At 38.2% G+C, this 10,874-nt stretch overlaps 1 long non-coding RNA gene across 1 annotated transcript in view; it reads right to left on the bottom strand.

Moving 5' to 3' along the window:
• Window positions 1-892: 892 nt before the first annotated feature.
• The window catches only part of LOC307181311, a 142,923-nt gene continuing 132,941 nt past the window's right edge, over window positions 893-10,874 (bottom strand). Inside the window, exon 4 of the long non-coding RNA XR_013826409.1 lies at window positions 893-945. This is a non-coding gene — a long non-coding RNA (uncharacterized lncRNA). The remainder of the gene's footprint in view (window positions 946-10,874) is intronic.

Below are 10,874 nucleotides of genomic sequence, written 5' to 3'. Positions count from 1 at the left end.
GTATATCTAACTATAATAAAAGCTAACATTTATATAATGCTTACAGATTACTTTCTGTTCTACAACCTTTATAAATACTAACCCACTTAATACTAACAGAAATCCTATAGGGTTATGAGGATTACAACTAAGGGAACAGTCCTGGAGCATTTAGGAAACTTCTCATGATTGCATAACTTTTAAGTGACTGAGATGATTTTCAAATCCAGACATGGATTTGAATAGTATGGTCTAACTCATGCTATTAACCAAATACTCTACTGAATCTCGATGTGCCTTAAACACAAGGTGACTTTTGATTGTTATTGAGACCAACAGTCACTCAATCCTTCTCAAATTACTTAGAATTTGTAAATCAACAGATGGAGCTCAATCTTCTCTAAAGAAATATATTTACTGGATCTCTTTGATTCTTCTGGGATGATCATGTATTGTTGATTACATTATTACCACCTTCTTTTGTTAATTTGTTCTCTTGTTTTGCTCAGAGTTTATAATCATTTGTTTTATCTCATTCTGGATGTGGCTCTGTTTCTATGATGAGACAAGGCCAATATTCCCACTTATTTCTGCTGCCAGTAATGAAGAGTTAGAAAGATCCTATTTACGCATGTTATTATTTTCAATGTAAATAGTTAGCCACAGCTGCTGCAATTTTCCCAACTATTAGAGAGAAAAATGAGGTGAGGAGATGAGGGCACAAATACATCATCTATCAACTGTCGAAGCATTCAGAATAATATATGAAAAAAGACCAAGAAAGAATGATTTGTTTCCAGGGCAACCAACTTCAAACCGAATGTACCCATATAGATCCTATCAACACCTAACATATACAATGAGCATAACCATAAGACAGGTTTGAAATTAGTCATTTAAAGTTTACACTTGCCTGGGATTTTCAGAAATATTCTGTTTGATTACCTCACATAACCAGTTGGTGACCTGAAGAACAACAGAGTATTAGATAACATAATGCCTTTAGTTATTTAATAAAAAAGTTCTTTATATACATTTTAAACAAGTAACTAAGAATAACATTAAATCACTTAAAAATTAGTTGAGTGAAAATATGTATTTAAGATATTCTATATTTGACTAAAGTCTTGTGAGATGAATTCATGTTAATATGTGATTCCAGTTTATTCATTTTCACTGTGTATAATATTTAGTTTTATAAATATACCACAGTTTTCACCCTCATTCTACTGTTAATGAATATGTAGTCTCCCTTTTTTTTCCCTTGTTCTGCTGTTATGATTAATGCTCTTTCCAGCAACCTTTAACATATATTCTTGGGAGCATATGAATAGATAAAATAAGGGGAGCATTTATATGAGGATTTTAAACAAGTGAAACAATAATATATTGTTAAATAATGCATATATATTATAAAATTATAAAAATGTATATTGAAAAGAACACTGAAGGCAGGCCAGCAATTATCCTTAAGAAAGCAGGGGTACATAGGGGATTTTAGCTACATTGGCCTTGCTGTTACTAAAGTAGGATGTAGATACGTAGTTGTTTGTTCTATTATCTCTACATTTTTTATGTTCCCAAATACTCTATCAAATTACAAAAAGTTAATCCCTTTAGGTGAAAATATAAAGGTAAAATATATTTCCCATTTAAGATTTTGTAAAAATGACTAAGTAAACTGTCATTTTTTCCACTAAAGCCTCTGGTTACTAGTTACCATTTGTGGTAAGCAGCTCCTAAAATGAACCCCGAAGACCCCTCTTTTTGGTATGTATGACCTGTGTAAGCTTCTCCCTTTGAGTGTGGGTCACTTCTAATAAACAGAATATAGCAAAGGTAACAGGATTTTACCTCAAAGATTAAATTACAAGGACAGCGGTTTTCTTCTTGGGTGTCCACTCCTGCTCTTTTTCTTGCTTGGTCTATGGGAAACTGGTTATCATGTTGTGAGCTGCCATGTGGCAAGGGACTTTTATCTCTGGGGAAAAGCTGGTGGGGACATGAAGCCTGCCAACTATCATATGATTTCAGCTTGAAAGTGAATCTTCCCCCAGTCAAACCTTGAGATGGCTACAGTCCTCCTGGCTGACAACCTGATTACAGCCTTGTGACAGATTCTGAGCCCAAAGACCTACCTAAGCCATGATCAAATTCCTGACATACATAAGCTGTGAGATAATAAATGTTTGTTACTTTAAGCCACTAAGTTTGGAGTAATTTATTATGCAATAATAAATAAACACTCTATTCTTAGGAAAGGAAAATAAACTGGACCATGGGAATGTAAAAATATTTCTAGCAGTAAAGTTAAAAAGAATAAAAATGAAGTATTCTTGATATATTCTAAAAGATAATTAGATTAATTTCTAGCATGACAGAGCAAGGAGAGCAACAAATCCTCTCCCAAAGAAGGCAACAAACATTCCAACACTCTGGAAATTGACTTAGGACATACAACCTACTGAGAAACATTTACTCACAAAATTACTGAACTTCAGGTAAGAATAGCACAAATCTGTGGTACCTATGCTTGTGGCTACTCCTCTACCCCAACCAGGCTCTGTCTTCATCGTAGTCTAAGCAAGCCTTAGAAATGAGAAGTTCTGCTGCTGCTGCCGCCAAAGACAGCTCACTTGACTGAGATGTTTTCACTTATAGGCAAGTGAACAGGAGAGCCGACAGCTCTGATATCCTGAGTTTGTAACCCTATCCTCCTGTGGCATGCATATTTTCTGTTTGTCTCTGTCTCTGTCTCTCTCTCTGTCTCTCTCACACACACACATTCACAAATACACACTAAAGCTTAGCAATAAGTGATTGTCAGTTGCTGCTACTGTCACTCCCCAAGGTGCAAGAGCAGTTTGAAGCCATCTTGTTGCTCCTTTGTGAAAAATGTTCTTGCCAGAGTGACTTGACAAGAAAGTATGGGAATTATTGCCTCAGAGCCATGGAATATAGTTGACTCAACTACCTCTTTTTAAGACTCACCAAAATCACTAGATATAGGTAAAAAACATTATTCCTGGCAACCACAGCTGCTGATGAGTCAGCTGTCATTTCTATTCTTCCTAGTATAACATGGAGATAGTCTGAACTCATCCACTTTTCCTCTTCCCCATCACCTCTTAAACAAAAATGTCATCATTGATTTGCAAGTGTAATGATGACTGAAAACACGCCTGTGCCATTAGGCAAACAAGCATCATTTAATTTTAAGCCCAAATTTGTTTCCTAAATCATAAAAATAGCTACTGAATTTCAGTTTATATTTAAACCCTGATTCTGAGAGGCACAGCTCAGATACATTGTTTTCAAAGACGACGGATTTAAACCTTCAATCACCAAGTCAGATAGAAGATGGATTTAATAGGTTTGAAATCATATTTGGTGCTCTTTCTCATTGATATGGTGATAATTAACACCTAAAAAGCACCTCAGTGTAGCAATAAAAAGAAATAACGAGGTTGTGCTCTAACACCCTAGTAAAATGTCACTCTTTCGATTACTTCTCCAGAGTTTCACTTGTCTAGCAAGTCCAACTCTTTCTCTCATTTATCTGTAGCTTTCACTATACGGTAGTGGCAACATCTTACAGAAGTGCTCAGGCTTCTGGCTTTACTAAACAAACAGGCCACGATAAATTCAAATCAGTTTGACCTGCCATAACATCCAAAATGAGGCTAGAGTTGATCCCAAGCAAACTGAAATGCACAGCATCTTTTTTCTGTTTCCATGTAGCGCCTGGAAATGGCTACTTTGCTGATCTAGGAGTTGGAACCTAATGACCCTTTGCAATGCCGCTGTGGTAAAATAGCATGAATGTGTAACAAGTCTCACTGACTGCAATATACACAGCTTCCCAGGACAGCAAGCAAGGTCAAAATCAATTATGTGGGTGGGAAGTCCTGCCTGTCCTCTGGGCTGAAATATTAGGCAGTCAAGACATGTACTATATTAACACATCTGCTTTCAAGGCGGATGTCCTTTGGAATTTTTCTCATAATCTCTGGTGGAAATATATAAACATCAGCAAATTCAATAAACTGCTTCACAGATCAACTTGAATGTAAGGTCAAAGTTCTCAGACATGACACAATCCTTAAAATATTATCTTTGGTTGTGAAAGAAAAATAAATGCATCTCTACAAGACTGCCATATCTGTATGACATTATGTAACATTTAGTCTCATAATGTTCAGAAGATCATGATGGCATATAAACCATGGAGTATTTTTCTTTGCTTTTCCCCCTTAAATAAATGAAATTTATCAACAGAAATCTTTCCAGTGGTGGAAAAAAATGGCTCAGTACAGAACTATCTAAATCAATTTTCTCTTCACATCCACAGTAGAATACAGCTTATGACTTGCTGGAGTAATATAGCAGAAAATCCAATGTAGGAGACTTCTATGTACACTGGAGTTTTCAATCTTACTACACTACCTTGTTTGAAACAATATAGTTAGGGGTGAGTTAGTGTAGTTTTTCCCCCGGTTTTTCAGGAGGCACTCATTCAGGTAACTGTTTCAAAATGCATCAGGTTGAGATCTGCCCTACAATCTGTGATATTAGATTTAGGGAAGGTGGATAGTTTTTCAGCTGAAATGTTAAAAAATGATTTTCAAAAGTTAAAAAAATATTCCTAGTATGAATTTAGCTAGTGTCACATATATATTTATATATACACATGCATTTTATATTTCATATATATTATATATACATTATATATGTGTATGTATTTATATATATACACACACACATATCTATCTGTGTGTGTGTTTATATTTCCCAAGGACTAGAAATCTATTTATATTAAGCCTTCAGAAATTAGAAAATAATATGAAAACCCAAGAAACCTGCCCTAATATTCTTCCTTTTATGAAAATATTTAAAAGCATCCTTTACAGACCTCCCCTTAAATAAACTAGTACCACTTATTTCATTTCAAGAATGAAATAAAACCATTGATTTGTGATCCCTAAAAACAACCGAGAAAATGCTAGAAACTTTACCATCAATTCTTAATTATGGTATCCATTATTAGAAAAGGCTATCTTATGGCCATTTTATCTTTTCAAAAGTTTGGATTCTCACATCTATAGTTAACATCTTCATTTGATTAAGGTGTCAATTAACTGCTTCAATTGCATCCAAAACTCTTTACTAGAAAATGACTCTATATGCATGAAAACACGAGGTTACCAAACTAAGAATAATACTGCTTTCCAAATTTTCCCACTAATGATTTGTTGGTAATTGTCTACTTGTTTTTACCTCTGCTGCTCAACCTTTGTAATTAATGAACACACCATGGTTAAATGGTAAATCTAATGCACTGCAGCCAGAAAATACTTAATAATGTCACATACCCATTTTAGCTTTCCTTCTCAAAGCCAAAACACAGTAAAATGGACCCACCTGTGGAGACCACAGTGAGTGTGTAGGAGGCAGAGAAACACAGATGTTAATCAAAGGAGCAGAGTGCCACAGTTTATGTAAATGAAAAGCCATCTCAGATAATGAGTAACTGCCTGTATCTTACTGAGCATATTGGAGAAAGCAACCACCTTAGCTGTGCAATAAATGAGGTCTCTTCATTTAAAATCTGAACTGTGCAAGAAGGCAGACATTGAGAACTTTTTGCAATTAGTAGTTAATAATAATGGGAGGCAGTGACTAATCCAGTGCATAGTGTGAGATAGACTAAGAGAAAATTGTGCCTGTCTTTCTTTGAGTGCATCTTGGTGGCTCCTGCCCTGAAAATGGCATTGTAGTATCTTGTCACTTGTTATTTTTTTAAAAATCACTTTTTTATTCAGGTACCATTGACATATAACATTATAATAGTTTCAGATATACAACATTATTCATTACTTGTGTACACTGTGAAATGATCACCACAGTAAGTCTATTTACCATCTGTCACCATACGAAGTTACAATTTTTTTCTTGTGATTAGAACTTTTAAGATTTCTTAGCAACTTTTAAAAATGCAATACAATATTTTTAAATTAATTTTTATTGGAGTATAGTTGCTTTACAATGTTGTGTTAGTTTCTACTGTACAGCAAAATGAATCAGCTAAACATATACATATATCCCCTCTTTTTTGGATTTCCTTCCCATTTAGGTCACCACAGTGCATTAAGTAGAGTTCCCTGCGCTATACAGTATATTCTCATTAGTCATCTTTTTTCTTTTTTTTTTTTTGTGGTACGCGGGCCTCTCACTGTCGCGGACTCTCCCGTTGCAGAGCACAGGCTCCGGACACGCAGGCTCAGCGGCCATGGCTCATGCGCCCAGCCACTCCACAGCATGTGGGATCCTCCTGGACCAGGGCACGAACCCGTGTCCCCTGCATCGGCAGGTGGACTCTCAACCACTGTGCCACCAAGGAAGCCCCCTTGCTGCTTTTAATCATTTTTCTTTGTATTTAATTTTTGTTAGTTTGATTAATATGTGTCTCTGTATGTTTCTCCTTGGCTTTAGCCTGCATGGGACTCTCTGTGCTTCCTGCACTTGATTGACTATTTCCTTTACCACGTTAGGGAAGTTTTCAACTATAATCTTTTCAAATATTTTCTCAGGCCCTTTCTCTTTCTCTTCTTCTTCTAGGACCCCTATAATTCAAATGTTGGTGTGTTTAATATTGTCCCAGAGGTCTATCTGACTGTCCTCATTTATTTTCATTCTTTTTTCTTTATTCTGGTCCTCGGCAGTTATTTCCACCATTCTGTCTTCCAGCTCACTTATCTGTTGTTTTGCCTCAGTTATTCTGCTATCGATTCTGTCTAGTGTATTTTTTATTTCAGTTATTGTGTTGTTCATCACTGATTGTTCATTCTTTAGTTCTTCTAGGTCCTTGTTAAACACTTCTTGTATCTTCTCGATCTGTGCCTCCATTCTATTTCCAAGATCTTAGATCATCTTTACTATCATTACTCTGAATTCTTTTTCAGGTAGATTGACTATTTCTTCTTCATTTATTTTGTCTTGTGGGATTTTACCTCATTCCTTCATCTGCAACATATTTCTCTGGCCTCTCATTCTGTCTAACCCACTGCGTTTATGATCTCCTTTTCACAGGCTGCAGGGTCGTAGTCCCTCTTGATTCTGTTGTCTGCTTCCTGGTGAGTAAGGTTGGTCTAGGGTCTTGTGTAGGTTTCCTGGTGTGAGGGACTGGTGCATGTTTGCTGGTGGGTGGAGCTGAGTCTTTTCCCTCTGAATGGCAGGGATGCATCAGGTGGTGTGTTTTGGGGTGTCTGTGAGCTTAGTATGACTTTAGGCAGCCTGTCTGCTGATGGGTTGGACTGTGTTCCTCTCTTTTTCTGGTTGTTTGGCGTGAGGTGTCCAGCACTGGAGCCTGCAGGCAGTTTTGTGGGGCCAGGTCCTGGTGTTGATATGCTATGCATACCTCCATGAGCACACACACCAATTAATATTCCCTGGGACTGGGAAGTCTCTGGAGATCCAGCATCATGGACTTGGTGCTCCCACTTCAGAAGCCCTGGCCTGACCTATGGCCATGGAACCATGAGCCCACAAGCCACACAGTGTGTCCAGAGAAAAAAGAAAGAAAAGAAAGGAAAAGAAATAAAGAAAGAAAACAAACAAAACCCAAGACAAATAGCAAAAACAACAACAAACAGCAGCAACAACAACACAACACACATACACAGAAAAAAGAAGAGAAAAAAAACAAGAGAACAAAGAATTAAAAAATGAGAACAGTCAATAAGGAATAAACTAACAAAAAACAAAAATAAAAAGCAAATGAACAAAAAAAGTGAAGAAAATATAAAATATACACATAAAAGCAATCAAAAAAAGAAAAAACAAAAACAAGAAAAACCCACAAAATAACAAAAACTAAACATAGAAATATAAAAATATATATATTTTTTTAAATTTTTAAATTAAAATTAAAAATAGAAGATAAAAAATAGTAAAAGCAACAACACCAACAACTGAACAAAATGAAAGAAACAAAAAAATAATGATGGTAATAAGAATATTTTCCTGGGGCCTCCACTGTCAGTGTCCTTGCTCATCTAATGAGTGGAGCCAATCCCTGCCTCCCCAGGAAGCCTTCCAATACCTCTAAGTAGATCTCTGGACCTGCTGTGGGCACTGTGGGCCCAGCTCAGACTCTGACCTATCCTGACTCCCCTGTGTACTTGCCCCCAAAGTCCACTGCTGTGAAGGGTAGACCAGTCTCAATTGTGGGAATACTCATTGTCTATTCAGGTATTCCACAGATGCAGGATTTACCAAACTGATTTTGGGGATTTAATGTGAGGCTTGTGTAGCTGCATGGAAAGATTTCCATTCCTCTTCCCTATCTGCACCACCCCTGGGCTCAGCGTTGGCTTTGACCTCATCTCTTCGTGTGCACCACCCTCAGGCGTTTGTTCCTTGCCCAGGCAAGAGGGAGAGAAAGCAGTGGCTGCTTGGGGCACACTTACTCAGGCTGGGGAGGGGTATGGTGGCCACAAATGGGGGTGTGTGCAAGTTGCCTGCAGTGGTGGGGACCTGCAGGCAGTCGCAACAGACTGGCACGCTTGCTCTGGTGGGAGTCCCTCCAACTGCCCGCAGAGGGAGGAACTGGCGTGTGGGGGCGGTGGTAGTCCTGCCCCCACGTGCCTCTCAACAATGGCACCTTGCTTTCCAGGGAGACCACACTTCCTCTAGGGCATTCCTGGCCATGCATCCCCTCAATCCTGCCCCCTTTGCTGTATCCAGGCAGCCAACAGCGCTCCTCTCCCTGGATATGTTCTCCCATCCCCACGTGTTAGCACTCAGCCCCAGCCAGCATCAGCGGACTCTCATCCCAGGCAGGGCCACCCAGGGTTGATTCCCAAGTAGGCTTTGGGATGGGTAGCGCTCAGACCTCTGGAGCCCACGAGGGCTGAGGAGACCCTGGCCCGAGGGGCAGGTGGGTCCACTCCAATGGGAGCCTCTTCCAGTGCCCGTGGAGGTTGAAGAAGCCGATGGGTGGGAAAGGGGTTGTAATGGTGGCTCCGCCCCTTGCATACCACTCAACAATGATGCCTTGCTTCTATGGTGTCCCAGGCTTTTTCCACAGACTTTCCCGGTTGTGGAGCTCCTTACTCCTGTCCCTTCAGGCTGTATTTTCACAGCCAACAGCTGTCCCCTCCCTGGGTCCGTGCTCCAAACCCCACTTTCTGGCACACAGCCCCCCTTTGCAACAGGTGACTCAGGACCTAGGCTGGAATGTGCAGAGCTGCGGTGTAGACCATGCGTGCAGTTTTTACTTTGTCTTGCCTTCCACAGACCATCCGCTGCATTTTCCTTTGATCACAAGAAGGTCCTTTTCTGTCCCAGCCTGATTTCCCCACTGTGAGGGAGTTTTTCTGAGTGCAGGGACTTTCCTCACCTTCAGCTTCCCGCTAGGGTTGCTGGCCCCTTTTTTGATTCCTGTGTTCTTTTTTTATTCTTTCTTTCATCCTACCCAGTTGTGAGGGGATTTTTCTTGTCCTTTTAGGTGTTGAAAGTCTTCTGCTAATGTTCAGCAGGTGCTCTATGAGAACTGTTCCATTTGTAGATGTATTCTTGATGTACTTGTGAGGAGCGACAAATTCCACGTCCTCCTAGTCTGCCATCTTGACTCCTCTCCCACAATACAATATTATTGACTGTAGTCACCATGTTGTACATTATATCCCCACGACTTATTTATTTTACAAGTGGAACTTTGTACCTCTTTACCCCCTTCAGCCTAAAATTACTTTAAACATACTATAAAAATAGAAGACAATAGTAAAAAGATGAACTTCTAAATAGTAGACTTCCATTAATTTAGTCTTAGAGTATATTTATCATTTGGTCATTTTAATTAGACTTAGATGCAATAGTTTGCTCATTAACCACTAACAAAAAGAGCAGAATATATTTTTTTAACCCATATCATATTTGTATTTGCATTATACTATACTGTATCCTGGACAACAAAATTATATTTTGTTAATAGAGTTGAAAGAATTGAAAGAATCTCTACACATAACAATGTTTTTAAATATTTGACGTGAAATGATAATTTAATAGAATAACAACAGATTCAGAAGATCCAGGCTCAAGTTTATTCAGGAGAATGTAGATCATTAATATTCCCTTTTTTTTGCTGAATAACCAATAATTTTACAAAATGTGTTCAAAGTAGCTTTACTTTCTATGTATTATTGCATCATCAGTTTAATCATCAAAAATTTAACCATCAGCTGGTTCTTGATATGAAATTTCAGTTAATTTGTCCGTTTTGATGTATTTTTACCCTTTTATAGTATTCAGACACAGAAGTTCTTGTTCCTTTTAAAAATACTTATCTTGAGATCATTCCTTTGTCTAAGAGGGATTATTAAAGAATTCTTGTTCAACTAGGTCAACTGGCCCCTTGGCCTTCTCCAGGAAGCACAGTTTCAAAATAACACGTGGGTCTGATGAAGTAAAGCAATCAGCTCATAAGAAACCAGAAAACCACAACAAAACTATAATTATTGAACTGAGGGATAGCACACGGGTAAAGATGGTTTAAGTTACCCTAGTATTGCAATCAGGTAATTAGATGAATCAATCAATCTCTCTCCTTCTCCCCCCACCTTTCAAAACAGCTTTGCGAAGGTTATTACCACTGTTCCTTTTCTAGCATCAGAAAACCTGACTTTAAAGACAATTTATTACCTTCCCATAGCCATTTACTATTAAAATAGAGACAGGACCAAATGCATTGCTCATGTTTCCTTTATATCGTATCACTTTCTTATTTACCTTATGTATTCTGGAATGATTGTGACATGAATGTGTTTGATATAAGACACAAACTCTCATATTTTCTCTCCTATGCATTAAAGTACAATCCCTGTATTTTAGCACAA

The sequence above is a fragment of the Stenella coeruleoalba genome, assembly GCF_951394435.1.
Source record: "Stenella coeruleoalba genome assembly, chromosome: 2".
In the NCBI taxonomy this organism is placed as follows: domain Eukaryota; kingdom Metazoa; phylum Chordata; class Mammalia; order Artiodactyla; family Delphinidae; genus Stenella; species Stenella coeruleoalba.
This window is presented reverse-complemented; position numbering and strand designations above follow the sequence as displayed.